At 41.1% G+C, this 17,717-nt stretch overlaps 1 long non-coding RNA gene across 3 annotated transcripts in view; it reads left to right on the plus strand.

The window, feature by feature from the left end:
• Window positions 1–17,717, plus strand: part of LOC144380441 (uncharacterized) — a 197,669-nt gene that overhangs the window by 40,789 nt on the left and 139,163 nt on the right. Inside the window, exon 4 of one of the 3 annotated variants that reach the window (XR_013444595.1) lies at window positions 7,844–8,009. The exons of the other annotated variants lie outside the window; for them this stretch is intronic. This is a non-coding gene — a long non-coding RNA (uncharacterized LOC144380441). Of the gene's footprint in view, window positions 1–7,843; window positions 8,010–17,717 lie in introns of those variants that run through there. 3 annotated transcript variants of the gene reach the window in all.

Here is a 17,717-nt window from a genome sequence, read left to right on the forward strand (position 1 = left end):
GATATAGTGCAGGCACCAACCAATCAGTACAGATTCTGACTATGAACAACTGGGAGGGCCTTATCAATCCATAATGCCTGAAGATCAGCTTTGATCATTAGCCTTGTATAGAAGAATGTGCTCCTAAGCATTTGGCTTTATGGGTCCTTACCAAAAATGATCCATAAAAGGGTGAATCTTCCTGGATCTTGGGTCATAGCTCAGATTATCCTGTGTGATAGGTGAGAATAATGGCCCTTTAAAGATATCCATATCCTAATCCCTGAAACCTGTGAATGTTAGATGGCAAAGTGGACTTTGCAGATGTGATTAAGTTAAGCATCTTGAGTTGGGGAGATTATCCTGATTATGTGGGTGGGCCCAATATAATCACAAGGGTCCTTATAAGAGAAAGGAGAGTCTGAGTCAAAGCAAGAGATATGATGAGGGGAGGGGGGGGAAGTGGGGAAAGATGCTATGCTGCTGGAAGGTGGAAGGAAGGGGCTATGAGCCAAGGACCAAAATTTGTCTCTAGAAGACAGAAAAGTTAAGGAAACAGCTACAGATTCTCCTCTAGAGCCTAAAGAAGGAATACAGCTTTATTGACATCTTTATTTTAGAACTTCTGATCTCCAGAACTATGAGATAATAAATTTGTGTTGTTTTAAGCCACTAAATTTGTGGTGACTTACTATAGCAGCAATAGAAAACCTGTCGTAGGTATGATTTTCATAGTCAAATTCAAGTATGTAAAGGTGTGATTCTCCTTTACCAATATCATTTGTAGCCCATATTCTGTTTGGTCTCGGAAACCTTAATGTTGACAATTAAAAAAAGTTACTACTAGTCAAATGTATGATTAAACATTTTTTTTCAAGTAATAACCTAGTAAAAAGCAAGGTTTTGTTCTCCATTTTTTTTTCCTATGGGGTAGCATCTAAGTACCAAAGTGGAAAGCAGGGTATTTTGTCTGTGATCATTCTCTGTTTTCTTTTGGTGTCTGAGCAGGGGAATTTAGCTCCTGTTTATATTTCAATTGTTGGTCTTTATCCCTATTGCAGTGTCTCCTAATGTCCACAGTCTGACCAGATGTACATTGCTCTGTTGATACGGAATTCACTGTTTCCTTATTAAAATTACAAGGCCCCTACCCATCTCTCAGTCATTTGTACCCTTCTTGAGGGCACAGATAACTTTGACATATCTTCCCATCACTCTCTGGGGTCTTAGGAGATTTGGAAGACTTTTTGGTCCTCTATATCTAGACCTTTCTGGCCACCATTTTTGCAAAACTTGCTGCTTTCTTGAGCTTCATCAGGGAAGTTAAGCACAGGTCTCTGCTCTCAATATTCCCCAAATATTTCAGGGGTTTCTATCACCCCTCTTCCCAGAAATGACTTTCAACTCTCCTCCCTTCATTAGCCAATTGAACTTAATTTCATTTTGGATGTGGAAAATCAGCTCTTCTTTCACCATAAATTCTTCCCAGCTCCCTTGTTTATGAGATAACCTTTGTGCTCTAAGTCTTTGTACTAAGTCTAAACTTTTGAAACTCAAAACCTTTTTCTCTCTCAAAAATGTTGGGTTTTGTAATCCACAGCTTTATCTATAAAAACCCATCCGTTAATACTTGAAGATATTATGCCTCTACATTTTTCTCCATAGTAAATCATTGCATTTGGATTCCTCAACACAAGTCTCCCCTCCCTACTGCTCCCCACCAAGGTATGCAAGGCCATTGCAAGACTTATCTGACCTCTGTGGAGGCTCTGCCTTCAGTTATGGCAGAATTCAGAAGGGAACTAAGTCTCTGACTGGGATCTGTGCATCCAGAATAACAGCTTCCAGAATTCATAGGGGGTAGTTATTAGGATAAGCTCCAAAAATAAAGGTGACCAATTTTTAGCTCCTAAGCTCAAAAAGAAAAAAAGCCACTTTTTAAATATAATTGAGAAAAGAGTTAGAAAGAATACAAGATCAATGTGAACATTTTCTCCTGCCTTTTCATACTCTCCCCATGTCCATCACATGTGCAACATGTGTGTGCATGTGCATGCATGCACACATGAAACAGACTTTTCAAGCAGGGAGCAATAAGCACAAAGAGTTTTGGAGAGGCAGAAAGAGAGTTAGACATGTATTTGGAGGTTCTTGTATTCTATCCCCCCATCCTGTTGGGCCAAATATGAAAGGTAGTAAAACATGATGAAAATCCCAGTTAAAGGTTGAAGAAATCAAAGGAGGAGTGATTTGAGCTTTATATCCTAGGTGAGGACTAGTGAACTGGGAAGCCTGGTTGAGCAATCCACTTCCTTTCAATCCAGTGTAGCAGTCTTATGGTAGAGCTGTACTGTGTGACAGGTCTAGGCAAGAAAAGGTCAAAGATACGTCTCCACTCAGGGCGCCTGGGTGGCTCAGTCAGTTAAGTGACTGCCTTCGGCTCAGGTCATGATCCCAGGGTCCTGGGATCGAGCCCCGCATCGGGCTCTCTGCTCGGCAGGAGGCCTGCTTCTCCCTCTCCCTCTCCCCCTGCTTGTGTTCCCTCTCTCGCTGTCTCTCTCTCTGTCAAATAAATAAAATCTTAAAAAAAAAAAAAAAAAAGATAAGTCTCCACTACTCTTACTACCTGCCAACTCCCATCCCCTAAGTTCTATGAACCCTCCACAAATGTGGGAGACCATATGAAAATGTCCTGTGGTTCCCTGAATTGACTGGGGGGAGGTTATATGAGGGAAAGAGAACCAATGTGTTTCTAAGGTGCTTTTATCCAGGATAAGAAGATTCCGTGTATGATTTCAATAGTCTCTGCCATGAATTGAGATATAAAATACCTTTCACTGGCTCATCAACACAAGAGAGCTAAGTGGGAGCTAAGTGGGAGTTAAATGATTATAAAACAAGCAATTTCTGGAGCACCTGGGTAGTTCAGTTGGTTATGCATCTGACTCTTGATTTCAGCTCAGGTCATGATCTCAGGGTCGTGAGATCGAGCCCTGTGTCAGCCCCTTAAGATTCTCTCTCTCCTCCCCCACCCCCACCACTGCTCGCACGCACAAGGGTGTGCACCCTTTCTCCCTCTAAAAAAATAAATAAATAAAACAAGCAATTTCCATTTGTGGCAGGTTAATTCTAATTTTTTTATTTTTAATTTTTTTTAAAGATTTATTTATTTTAGAGAAAGCAAGCACGTGGGTGTGGGGGGAGGGGCAGAGGGAGCAGGTGAGAGAGTCCTGAGCAGACTCTGGGCTCAGCATGGAGCCTGATGCAGGGCTCGATTTCACAACCCTGAGAGCGTGACTCTGAGATCACTACCTGAGCTGAAACCAAGAGACAGATGCTCAACTGACTGCACACTCAGGCGCCCCTAATTCTCATTTATTCATGACTTTCTGTTTCTATACTCTTTGATATCATCCTTCACATTGACTGTAAGCTTGGCCATGTTGCTTGATTTGGCCAACAAGGCAACAAAACATGATGGCTAGTAGAAACTTAAAGGAGTGCTTACATATTAGGGTTTGCCTTCTCTTGCTTCCGTTGGGATTCCAGATCACTCTGTGATCAGCTTGTTGGATTATGAAAGACATGTGGTCCAGCTTACTCTCTCATCCCAGCTGACAGCCAGCCAATCTCCAGACATGTGAATGAGGTCCTTGACTGCCAGCTGACTGTAGATGCGTAAATGAGTCCAGCTGAGTCCAGCCCAAATTGCTTACCCACAGAGTTGTGAGCTAAATAAAAGGTTGTTATTTTAATCTACTAAGTTTTGAGGTAGCTTGTTAAACAGCAAACATCAACTGATAGAGAATTCAAGGGAGCATCGTGCAAAATGTGTGCCTAGGAACAGATGGGATGAGTTACATCTGCAGCAGTAAGAAAGCAAGGCCAATACAGGGGCATTCCCTTTAGCTGCTGCCTCCTTACCAAACATCCCCAGAGCTGATCACTGATCCTGAGGAAGGGATTGAACCAAGGAGGAAAAGAGTGATTATGACTGAGTATCCAACTTAAACTGACTGGGAAATTGCTGAACTTACCTGGACATAACTGGCTGGAATTCTCTGTATTAGGCAGAATGGTGGTGGCTCAGAGGAAGATACTTTTTTAAAGCATGTCTGAGCCTGTGACCAGGGAAATCTATGCTTAATGTACTTGGTATTTCGGTATTAATGCCCTAGACCGAACCTGATATATCTGAATGATTAAACCCAGAGCCATGCATCACACTCATATACAACTATGAAGACCTGCATCAAGGGGCGCCTGGATGGTTCAGTCGATTAAGTGTCCGCCTTTGGCTCAGGTCATGAGCCCAGAGTCCTGGGACTGAGCCCTGCGTCTGGCTCCGTGCTCAGTGGGGAGCCCGCTTCTCCCTCTGCACCACCCCAATAAATAAATACAGTCTTTAAAAAAAAAAGGCCTGAGTCAAAATCAGTTTTGAGTTACTTCCCAAGGTGCAGGAAAGGGGCTGACTTGCTGTGAGTGGGAGAAACATGAAAAAATATGGATTCCTATAATGGGTTCTCATTATTCCTTTAGGTTTGTTATAATGGAGAGCAAAATAGGACAGAAAAAGATAAACATTTTCCATAGGTTACATTTATTAATTTTAATATTTTAACGCCTAACATTAGATCAAATACTTACTCAGCACTCTGCTACACTCTTTATGTGCATTGCCTCAATTAATCCTTGCAACAACCTATGAGGTAATACATTATTTCCCCCATTACATAGGCAAAGAAACTGAGACTCACAGATAAAATTACTTAAGTTCATGTAATGAATAAAATGGCTAAAATCCAGAACTGTCCATCTCCAGAGAATGTGATTTCATTTTAGCAAAACACTGCCTCTTGAATGCATGGTAGCATCTTGAAATTTATTGCTAGCAATGAGTTTTCTTGCAAGAGAAAACAAGTATTGAGAAGGACTGGAGAGGAAAATTAAGTGCTGAAGAACTAGGTACAGTTTCATGGGGGGACTCAGGACATTGGGCAGAGCAAAGTTGAGAGAGGGGCCACTTTGTTGCTTTTGGATGAATGATCTTGCTCAAGGGGCTTCACACAGACAGAGATGATGGTGATGATTCGTATTGAATTTGGCCGGGGGAAGGAAAGGCCGACCAAGTTTTTCTCTTTAAAGTAATAGTGCTTCACAATGAATTGTCCTGATAATAGCTCTCTTGTAAAGAAATAAAGAAGAGAAAGCACAACTGGTCTTCAGGCCTCCCCCAATATCCAGCTCAGTACTAATTCCCAGCATTTAGAAATTGGTATATTTGATAAAATGTGTCCTGATTGTGATTTTCCACCTATAATCACTAATTTAAAAAATGAAATATTTGCAGGTCAAGAGATTCTCATCTGAGATAATTTGCTATGTATCATGGTCTTCACATCTCTCAGTCATCACTCCCAGGTTCCCGCAGAGGCCTTGGAAGATAGAAGGCCCTTTGCTTTCTATCCATTCTGTCTGGAGGGTATCATCAGTGTGGCACCAAGCTTTGGCAGAGCTGTTTGCCTCAGTGCTATTCTGACATTCTTGCAGTCTGTGCTAGAGAGCCACATGGCTTTGCCTTGAAGCAATGACCATTTTGGCCATTAGGTCACTGGAGCCCCAACTACCCTGACTGCTGCCAGACCTGCCTCCATCCTTGAATGCCAATCAATACATAGTCACCCGATGGACTGGCTACACTTGGCCCCCAGTTTTTTCTCTGAAAGTCAAGTGTGTTCATTAGGAAATACCTTTCCTGGAGGCAGGAAACAAAATGATTAGGTTGAATGAATGGGTGAAATGCCATCTTTAGACTAAAAAGATATCATGTGTGTGGAAGCACCTAGGTAGGAGGCACCAAACCTTTGTTTCCTTCTCTTTTCCCCTTCATTTTCAAATGAATGAATATGATGTGGGGAAAAAAAGAGGTAATTTTGTTATGAGAAACTGAGCTATTTTGAAGATTGTCAACAATTAATCTAGTTTCCACCTTTTTCCATGAAATCTCCATAATTTTTTTGAAATGTGTGCCCTTTGGTTAGTCTAGAGATTGTCAGTGTTCATAAAAGCCACTTCTAATATCTTTGTTCAAGTACATTCAATTTTCTTTAATACTAGGCAAAATGCATGATTCTGTCTGAGATATTGCAATCCTTTTAGAATATAATTTCTGAGATGTTAGAAATTTCATTTTAACTCCAGACAACCAAGTTGTTAGTTTCTCGTTGCTAAGGAAACCATTGTGTATAAATCATCAGTAAACACAATAGATGGTAGTTAGACTCTTGTTTGGTGGGGGCAAGTGCCTCTCCTTTGAGATTAGAAAATTACTATCTTTTGATTGGAAAAAGAAGTCATGTGGGTTTAGGCTACTGCTTTAGAGAAACACACCTGCAGGATTCTGTTCTGCTTTTCCTTCTGTTTTAGTCATGGATGAATAGGCAGGGAACCTAGGGGTAGTTTTTAGAAAGACCTGGCAGACAAGCAACTCTGTCTTTCTCCTTCCCTGCAGATGTCCCATTCCTAACAGTGAGAGGCAGAGATCCTTCACTAGTGTCTCCCAAATCCATCCCTTCCTTTCTTTTCCACTTCTGTCTCCCTGATCCAGCCCTTGTCATCTCGAACCAAGACTTTACAATAACCTTTAAATTGGTCTCACTCTGTCCAGACTCTTTTTCCTATATTTCATCCTTCATGCATTGTAACAGGTTAATTCTGAGCCAGACTACTTGTGTTTAAATCTCAGCTCTGCCACTCACAAACTGTGTGACCTTTGGGCAAGTTACTGACCATTTCTGTCTCAATCTCTTCCTCTGTAAAATGGAGATAATAATATCTATTTCATAAGGTTGTGATGAGTAAATAAGTTAATTCATGTAAAGCTTTTATTACAATGTCTGATGCAAACACTCAATATAAGTCAGCTCTTACTAGATTCCCTAAAACATCACTTTCTGTACCACTATTTTTTCTTCTCGATTCAAATACTTCAATGATTCTCTATCATACTCTTTGCCTTGATGTTTAGGGTCTTCTCTGAATGTCAATATGTAGCAATATGCCATGCAATAAGTGGCAATATAGAGTCAATTCTTACATTTCTGAAGGGACCCCTCTAAGTAGCCCTGGGAGGTGGCAGTGTGTGGTGGCAAAGATGCTGGCTTGGGAGTCATTCACAGCTGAGGTTGAATTTCAACTCAGTTACTGTATAATCTTAAGCTGTTTGGTCTTCAGTTTCTTTTTCTGTAAAATTCAAATGACAAGTGCCATTCTCATGGGAGTTCTTTGGAGACTCATATAAGAAAGGCCTTATAGAAGCCCCTAGCATAGTACCTCCCATAGCAGGTGCTTAACAAAACTTATTTCCTTCTCCCATTCCCTCAATTCCTCTTCAGTCATGATGATTGTTATGGGCTGAATTGTGTCCCCCCACAAATTCATATGGTAAAGCCCAGACCTCCAGTACCTCAGAATATGACTGTATTGGGAGATAGTGCCTTCGAAGAGGGAATTAAGTTAAAATGAGGTCATTAGGGTGGGTCCTAATCCAATCTGACTCTTCTTATAAGAAGAGGAAATTGGACACATGGAGAAAAACCAGGGATGTGGACACACAGAGGAAAGACCATGTGAGGACACAGTGAGAGGACAGCCATCTGCAAGCCAAGGAGAGAAGTTCAGGAGAAACCAAATCTGCTGATACCTTGATCTTGGACCTCTAGACCCCAGAACTGTGAGAAAATTACTATTTGTGGTTTAAGCCACCCAGTCTATGGTATTTTGCTATGGCAGCCCTAGCAGACCAATATACTGATCTACTCATTATTTCCCAAATGTGTGTAAACTACCACCTTTTTATCTCCAGCTTGGTGGACAGACCATGAAAGGTGAAACCAGATATACTACCCAATGTGAGACGTCACTCGCATGGCTCCTTCTGAGAAATTTCCCACGGGTCACTACCATGCTTTATGACAGATGACTGTACCATCTCAGCCACGACTGATTGGGCCTTACCCAAAATCAGTCATCTAGACAGGTCAGTGATCTATGGGTGGCTTAGCATAAGCGTTCTCCTAAAAGGGGTACTCTGAACTTGACAGTGACAGTCCAGCCCATTTCGATTCTTTGTGTTGTGGCACGTGTATGAAAAACACACACATGAGTGTCAGTAGATGGAAGTCAGGAGATGTCAATCTGAGTGTCAGTAGATGGAAGAGTGGGCAAGAACCTAGAGACACAGGATATTATAATAATCAGAAGCTACAAATAAGCAGAGAGATAGTTAGAGAGAGAGAGAGGGAGAGAGAGAGAGAGACTATCAAGTCATTTGTAGGAGCGTGGGAACATAGAAAGATGTAACTAGAAAGAGAAAAACAGAGAAAAAGTGAAAAGTTGAAGATGTGAAGTAATGATTAGAGTTGAAAGTAATAGATATCTACTTGCCTGGTTACTTGCTGGATCTTTAGGGTTGCTATTCAGTTACTAAAACTGCACATCCTAAAAGATCTTTAAGGTCCACACAGTGCCTGACTGTGAAGCCACTGAGACCATTTCCTGTATTTCCCTACTTCCCCACATAGTCTTACACTGGAGGGTTACTTCTCTCCTCACCCAAGTGCCCTGATTGTGCCTTTGTTCCTTGAACTTCAAGGGACTAACACACTTGAAAAATCATTGCCTCTCCTCTTTGCTTTTCTAAGTCCTGCCCTTCCCTTGTGACCTAACTCAAATCCTGTTGTTCCAATAAAGCCCTCTTCGACTGCTTTAGGACTGGAAAACGCCTATAGCACTTACTGGCTTAACTATGTATTTGGCCCTTAGCGGTTAATTTAAAATATTTATTTCTGCATTAAAGAACCCTTACTTATAGACTCCTGAGTCACTGGATATGTTTGAATGTTCTAAATCTCTAAAGATTCATAAATATGGAATTTAGACTTACACTAATGAACAGTCTTCTCCATATTATTCAAATTAGTGAGGTAAGATTGTCAGCCCAACCTCACATCTGGTCTTCCTTGTTATCAAGAGAGGTCCTGATAGGGCTTTATTTGGCACCTGACCTTCTAGTGTCTTAACAGCTGTGGCACTCAGATGAGGCCTGATGTCACATGAATTCTATCAAGGCACCAGATTTATTTGCAGAGTCATGCTCTAAAGACCAAAAGGTCAACATTATGCTGTGGGATGATTCTGTTGTATGTCTTTAATAAGCAGCAGTCAAAAATGTTGTCCGTTCTCCCCATGCTGCCCATTGGGATGGACCTCCCCTGCAGTGGCATGAGGGCATGCTGACAATTGTGAGTGCCTGGCTGTCTAGAGTAATAAAGGTGATGGCCACAGTCAGCTCCTCAGCTCCTGTTGGAAAATTACAATTTGCTCTTCTGTGAATTAAACTCCAGAGGAATCAGCTAGCTGTCTTAATAATGACCTGATGAACAAAGGTATTTCTAAGCTAATGCCTGGCCCTCTCTATCTCCTGCCCTTTAGATGTATTAGTGTCCAAGGGTTTGGGTGAGTTTGTTTGAAAATGTCTGGAGTAGCTATTCTGAGAGGGTGAAGGCTCTTGTGCAATATTTGGGAAAAAAAAAAAAAGTAGGAGAGCTGTGCTATTATCACTCTGCGGAAGACAGCCTACATATTTCCTCAGCACTAGCAAGAATGGCTTTGTCCTGGAACGACTTGACTCTAAACTCTGGACCCTCCCTTTACTGTCTCTTGTTGCAGTTCCTTAGGTGTTGATTAGCTTCACTAAAAGGCTTTGGAAAAGTGTTCCACAAACCAGGAAATGTTAAATTGCCATCTACTCTGGATAAATTGAGGCATCAAAAGCCAGTAGAATCTCTAGAATAGGAGATGGAACCATGTTGCAATCTTGGTTAATAGCCTTCCAGGGCATATTTGGTGCCAATATATTGGGTTTTTGGTTCCTTATCATGATCACTGGTTAATTGCACAGGTGGAATCAGAACAGAATACCACGGAGAGCTCTTACAAGTAAATTGTTCTGGGACAAAAGAAAAAAAAAAATGGAGATTAGGAAGGAAGGGATGGGGCAAGATACTGAATACCTTCTTTGTACCAGGTGTTCTGTTTGATGCTTTATCTAATGTAACACAAAACTCTGTGAGGTAAGATCTACTCAATTGCTCAGGAAGGGGAAACTGAGGCACAGGGGGGTTAAATGATTTATTCAAGGTTACACAGCTTATAAAAGTGGCAGAGCTGGGATCAGAGACCATATTTGTTTTACCCCAGGGCTGATATTTTAAACCATGAAAGCAATATATCTTAATATATTTTTTCATGTTACTATTAGGCCTTAAACGCTCACTAACCAATTTCATTGATTTATCCGATTAGCTAGAATTCATCTTGCATGGGTCTGAGTTTATGATACACAGGGAAAGGGAGTTTTAAAGGGTGATTTAAAGAAGGGAAGCATAGTCCAAAGCAAGAGATCTAAACCATATTTATCTTACGGTATATTGGGAAATAAGAACAATTTCAACAAGGGCCTTCTGCAGGGGTAGCAGGAATAACCTCAATAAGAGAATACTATCTACTAGTAGATCTTGAAACCTTACCTGATAGGTCACCAAGTTGTTTGTCAGTGTCATTCCCCATTCTTTCATCAAAATGTACCCTCCTAACAGGATCAGTTACATCTTAGTGTTCAGCGCTGACAAGTTTCTAACATGGCAAGGATGCTAAAGAGTTGTAACACTTAGATTCATTATATTGTATTAACAATTTTATTATTTTATTTTATTTTACCATCTTCACAAAAACAATTCTGAAGCAAGGCAGGGCTAAGTGGTTGGGAATCGGATATTCCATGTGGACAATGACTATATTACTAGAGTCAAGGACAAATCTTTATAAGTCCTTACTGACACTGTCTACCTAGTCTGCTGATTTAAGCCTTTTGTTGACAGAAAGAAGATCATTATTTATTCTGGCTCAGCAGGAATACAAACAGCGCTGTCCCCTCCCCTTTCCCACCCCTCCTTTTGCCTTCAGGCTGACCTCCTCATTACATATTAGAATCCTAAAATAAAGCTTCTGCCTATTGGCCCTCACATCTTGGCATTATTAGAAACTTTAGAAATCATTGGCTAACACCATCATTTATGCACAGATTGAAAACAGAAACCAAGAGGAATGATGCGACCTGCACAGAGCCTTCCAGCTAGTTATTTAGTTAATAGTAAAATGAAAAATTCCCTGATCTCCCATTCAATGCTGATATTCTATGAGGGTCTTCTTCTTTTTCTTCTTTTCCTTTTGAATCCAGGAGTCATAGCAGAAACTCTATTTCTCCCACCTTTGTTATTATTAATAACATTATTTACAAAATACCTTCAGCTTTTGAAAAAATGGCTTCCATCGTTTTTGATCTTTGTTTCCTTGTGTAATTTTCCTGACTTTGGGAATTCATCTGTTAGCTGGAGAGATGGGGGATAGAGGGAGAGCCACGGATAGTTTTAAAGGTTCTCTGTTGCTGCAAATTGCATTTCCCTCACAAACAGCTTCTGCGGTCGCCATTCCTCTATGTTTAGCTTAAATGTCAATGGCAGCTCCAAGTCCCACAATTTTCCAGTCCCTTAGGGATGGGATTTCCTAAGTGGCAGCATAGGCAATTGAAACACAAATTTCTTTCCATGATCAACATCTCAAATGACAAATAATGCATGAGGCTTAAATATTCCCTCTGTCTCAGCCTTTGCATTTTTATTTTCTGAAAAGCTAGCAAAGGTTTTCCAAAATTTCTTTGCTGAAATATTCATGGCTGGTCTATGAGGCTGAAGGACACATTGATAAGACAGAGGTCTCTCTAACATAAACAGGAGGCTTTGGGCTCAGCTGGTGTTTGACAGTGGGGATGTTTATCTTCAGTTAGCTTTTTGTTGAGGGACTTTCCTCATCACAAAAGCCCCCTTTTAGTATTCACTAGTAGACTTCGTTAACTCCTTTGGATCTGGACCATTGCTATTGCAAACTGATATCGTAAGAGCAATCAATTTATAGGACCCTATCAGACATCAAAATCAGGCAAGAATACAGCTTATGTGGTAAACTAGGACACTGATCTGGTATGAAAGTAAAAAATCTGAAATGACCATTTGGGAAGAAATAATTTTATTCCTTTCAAAGGGAATGTTAGAAATTAGCACAGATGAAAATATAAGCAAAATTTTTCCACATTACCTAATTTTGTCTCAGAAACAAAGGGCTCTGAATATATAAACAGTATTTAGTTCCAGGTGGATCCAGGCATTTTTGAAAAAAGTAGGAATTTCCTGAGCTCTTGGAACTAAGAAAGGAAATTAACATGTACTGAGTGCTGCTTTGTACCAGGCAATATATTAGGCACTTTACGTAGACTCCCTAATTAAATTGTCTCAACAATCCGGGAGGTAGGTACTATTGTTCCTACTTTATAGAAAGGGAAATGAGTGTGCCGATTCTGGACCTGTTTGCCCCCAGATTCATTCCTTGCCTTTCCCCTACCCTGCTTAGTAGCACAGGAATGCTAACCTCTGCAGACTACATATCTCAGGCTCCAGTGAAAACTAGCTTCTGGCTGTGTTCAGCCAAAGAGAGATGCAGGTAGGAGACTGGAGATCAGGAGGAGGGAAGAAGCCATGATATTTCTTACCACTCTCCCCAACCCTCCAGCCTGGGGCACCACCTTTAGGAAGTGACTGCCTTTCCTTTGTGGCTCCAGCTCCCACCAGACAGGCTTGATGGGGTTCTAGCTTCTTCTGGGTATCTCTGGCCCCTGGGCTCCAGAAAAAAACATTTCCCTTCTTTGCCTCTCCACTTGTAGGGGTGGTGTGATCTCCTGCTGTTGCTAATCCCTTCCCTTTATTTGGCTTCTCAGCTCCTCCATCAACTGTATAATGCATTTCTTGTCTTAAATACCCTCTACTTCAATGACTATATCAAAAATAGTTTCTGGTTTCCTGGTTGGGCTAGGAGGTGATTAAGACTCAAAAGTGTATACTCTTCCCTCTTGGTTTGAAAATATCACAGATTTATGATTCTCTCTCAAGACTTGGAAAATCTTTGGCAGAAAAAAACAGCTTTAAAATATTTACTCAACAAGATCATATTTCTGTTTCCCCAAGAGTCTCCATCTGTACCTTATTAGACCCCAAATTGACAAGAGTTTGTTCTATTACCTTCTAGCTAGCCATTGATGTTATACATTGAGGTGTTCATTACAGAGCTAGTCCTTTGCTAGCCCAGTGGAAATATCTTTTAGGTTTCTTAATTCCTCAATGTCATCCCACTCTACCCTTAGAACAGTATTCTATTTTTCCAGTTTTATTTCTTCTAGTTATGTCAACTCTAGTGCAGTAGACTTTTTTGAGGCCTGGACCTCTGCAGAGAGAAGTGCCTCAGGTCATACTGTCAGTCTAGATCTGAGCTTCCTTCAAGTCACTGAGAGGAATGGGAAGGATGAATGCAGGGAGGGAGAGAAGAAAAGGCACAGGGCAGGAAAGAGGGAGAAAGAGAAAGCTAGGAGGAGGAGGAACACAAGAGGAAATGCAGTGAGAAGCAAAGATGGGGGGAAGACATAAGGAAGGAGGGAGAGAAAAATGGTTTTAATGGCTTAAGGCAAATGTCATGTTGAGTTTTTCAGGACACATTTAAGAATATAGGGATTTGTAATGACAGGATAGGAAGATAATAATTGTCAATTTTCCTTCATTACTGAATATTGTCATTTTTTCCTCATGGAACTGAGACAATTTTCTAAACAAAGGCATCACCTATAAATGATAGATCTTGCTTTAAAAAGAACTTGCCATTATTAAAGAACAAATCAGCAGAAAGCCAACTAGTCTTTCATCCTGGGAATATAGTTGAGATTGGCTTGACTTGTTCAGAATCTTTTTGCCTGGGAGTTTATGAAAATTAAGTACAACATCCCTCACTCCCTATGCATAATTAAAACTATTTGGGGGCTGATAGTTGGGGTGGGAACAATGATTGGCAGTTTTATAAGATACCTGACTCAGCTGGATTTTGCTAGTCTCATGTTGGAGGCTGTCATTCTTTCCAGGTGACACATGATGTGGCTGAAGCTTGGTTTAAAATATAGCACAAACCCCTTTTCAGTTGGCTTGGAGATTTATTACTGACTTCTATAAACAGGCAGCAAGTGACTTGATTGAAATAGAATTTTTAGTGGTAGCCTAGTAGAGGGAGCCCTCAAGCCTAAGGAGGAGGCTTTAGGAAGTTTGTCAACACCTCTTTCCTCCACTGGCACCTAGACTAGACCCAGGAAGACTGGGAAGTCAATGACCTTTTTCTTGAATGCTCCCTCCACTTTTAGCAACCCTTCATTTCTCTCAACCTTCTTTATCCACCCTTCCCATAAAATGCAAGCACATACACCCACAGTCCTTGTCCAGAACCCCAAGGACCTCAGGGCACTCATCCCAGTAAGTAAACAAGACTCTTTCTCCTTGCCCATCATGATGTTCAGGTGCTGGGCCTTTTCCCTTGGGGATGACTCTCCAGCACAATCTGAGATTTAAAATTCTGTTTTAGAAATGCCTGGAAGTGTTTTAATGCCATCTCTTTCTCAAGCATTTTGTATGTGGTAGGGGTCTTCAGTTCATAAAGGCAAAGGGATGGAGAACAATTATCTAGAGGTCCTGCAGGGAGTTTTGTTTTGTTTGTTTCTTTTTTTTCTTTCCAAATTCTTCTTAAATCAGGTCTGCCTCAGGGCTTTGGGGATGGCGCAACATCGCTTTCCCACCAGTCCAATGTCTGACCTTACAAGAGGAATTGAAGGCTGTGCCAAAAGGAAGCCAGGGTTCGAAAAGTTTCATCACTTTTATCAGCAAAAGTGTTTGCTTTGCTCTTTTGTTTGATGAAGCATTGGAAGTCCCTCCAGTCAATAGTCTAACATTAAAATGTGGGAGGGATTTTCAATTAGCTAGTTAGTGGCTATCACTATTTAAACTGCATCTTAGAAACTCAGCTCTGAGCCAGTCAATCTCATTGTCTGACATGTCCCCATTAGTGACAGTCCTTTGGGCGAAAGCAGAAGAATTTACTAGATAAGATATATGAATGCTGGATACTGACGACTTAAACATTGCCATTGAAAACTGTTGGGGCAAGGAGATTGGCCCCATGAGGCAGTTTCAATCCTGTTGAATGCTGCAGCTCTGGGCCTAGTGGGGCCAGTGGGAACCCTGTGTGAGGGGGAAGGAGTGCTAGAAGAAGGCTGATGAAAGATTCAAAGGAGTGGCTAGGGCTGACCTTGTCCTGGGGACAAGCCACAGAGGGAACCTCCACTGTATTCTGTTCTTGGCTGCTGACTGGGACCATTCTGCATTCTACTCCAGGAATCCGCTTGATTTCTTAACCATTGCTTAACTTATTCTTGCTTATTCAGACTAAGGTTTTTTCTTTTTCTTTTTTTTTTTAATGTGCTGTGAAGAGTTCAGAGAGAAAACTGCTTTGACCATTTCTGTTTCTTGAATTTGACTGTTTTTTTTTCTCCTTCAAATTGTTTGAAATTACCTATTTCTCCATACTAAGTGTGTCACTCCAAATTCCTCTCTTTTCTAGGCAAATCATGCATTTGTCCTGCAGCTTTTGGGGTTATTTTCCTGAAAGCTAAAATAGTCTGGTCGATTTCTATAAAGGGAATAGGAATAGGTGGAAAGGTATATTCTTGGTATATTAGCCTTGCTACTGTTCAACCTGGATCAAATTCGGAAAGTTGCTCAGACTGGTCTGCTGGTCCACAGAGAACCCAGTCTCTCCTCTTAATCCTCATTACTGTACCCACCTCTGGAATGATGTCAGCCATTTTTCCCATTTGGAGAAAAGAATGAAGAAGCCATTCAGAAAATAAGCACCAGAGAGCTACAAATATCAGTAGGATAGCTTAATTTCTCAGAGTGATTTGGTCTTGACTTTCAGTCCATACACTGGCAAATATATTTGTAAGCACTAACTGAGGTATGGGTGTAAGGCTATGAATAGCAATTTTCCAGAAGTATTCTTTTCCAGTCCTTTCTATCTGCAGTATGCCTGTAATTCAGTTGTGTATCTATCAGAAGTGTTTCTTTATGGGTTGGGTCTTGGGTGACGAGAATTCACTCCTATGCATAAAGCAGCCTAATAAGTTCTGTGCTTATTTCAATCTGTTTACCCAGCCCCCATCCTTCTCAGTAGCATTGGTGGAAACTGAGGCAGCTTAATAGTTTCAAAAGTAGGCAGTGTGATTAAGGACTTGCTCTGTATGGACATAGGACTTTGGGGCAGAAGACCTGGGTTTAATGTCCAGCTTTGTCACTTATTAACCATGTGACATTGGGGTGAGCTAGTCAACATTTCCCCACCTATTCTTCATCTTCCAACTAGAAATAATAACACTTGCCTTGTAGAACTTCTAGGAGGATTGAATGAACACACATGTAAAAGCTTAATCCAGTGCCTAGGAGGCAGTGGGACCTCAACAAATGTTTGCCAGATTAATTCCTTTCTGGAACACAAACAGTGAAAACTAACCAAAACCTGAGTCACTTTGCTTTGCTTCGAATGGCGGCTGCTGTGCCTTCTCTGATGATACCTCCTCCTCCAATCCCCACACTCTCTGGTCTTGGTCTTTTTGTTGCCCAGTGTTGCTCTGGGTTGGAACAACCTTGTTTTGCTTTGGAATATCTATGAATGTGTCTGCAATGTTGTGTCACTCTCGCTTGGACTGTGAGGCCATGGAAACAACCTTGAATCATTGCCCTTTAAATGTCACATCCTGAGCCTGGCAGTATGAGGCATGTTTAACTCTCACGGGGGTGCCTCAGTTCAACATCACCCCTCATCCTGAAAGGTTCCCACTTAAAGGGATCTAATACACAAACAAACAAACATAATCAGAGGAGAAATTATTCACATAACACAAGAGATTCTCAACTTCACAAAAGGTTTAACTTCGTGGTTTACTTAAATAGCAAGTCCCCATAGCGGATTTAAAATGATTTGATTTTTGAAAGAGAAATTCACAGTTTTCAAGGACATTTATGGTGATAAGTGTTATGATTAATTGAATGTATGACATTTGAATTCTTTCTATGGAGTTGGTGCACATCTCTGATCTTACAAAGTACTGGGTCCCCAGGAAAGAAGGCATTTTTGTGGCTCTCATCTATTCTTATCTTCTTCTGAGAGGTAGGTTACCAGCTAGCCAGTCATCCACGTGGATGTGATGCTGATTGGTAAGGTTTTGCATCCCTCTTTCCTTTTTCTCTTTCTTCCCTCCACCATTCCAGCAACAGCAGCAGGACAGTCCATTTTGACTCTAGGATGTATCTTTGCCAGAGGCTTTCAGCAGTTCCAGACCAGTATTCTCGTACTCATCCTCAATTCTCTTTATTGCCAGGCTAGCCCTGACCTTTTCCTTTCATTCTGATAATTGGCCAACTGTCTTATTCTGAGAGCCAGTCCTTACTTTATATCTTGGCTCTGATTAATGTCTTGTTTCCTGTGCTTGAGACCTTATCTTGGTAGCCTGCCCGACATCCTCATTCCCAGAGGACTGACCTGTATCTTGATTTCGTCATCACTACTGCCCCCCCCACCACACTGTGAAGACTCCCTGAATTTCAGCCCCATGTCTGGGTCCGCTTCTAACATGTCTATAGAAAGTCAGCTGCGAGGATTATTGAAATACCCATCTTTCTTGAATTTTCTTTTGCCATTTT

The sequence above is a fragment of the Halichoerus grypus genome, chromosome X, assembly GCF_964656455.1.
Source record: "Halichoerus grypus chromosome X, mHalGry1.hap1.1, whole genome shotgun sequence".
NCBI classification, from domain to species: Eukaryota; Metazoa; Chordata; class Mammalia; order Carnivora; family Phocidae; genus Halichoerus; species Halichoerus grypus.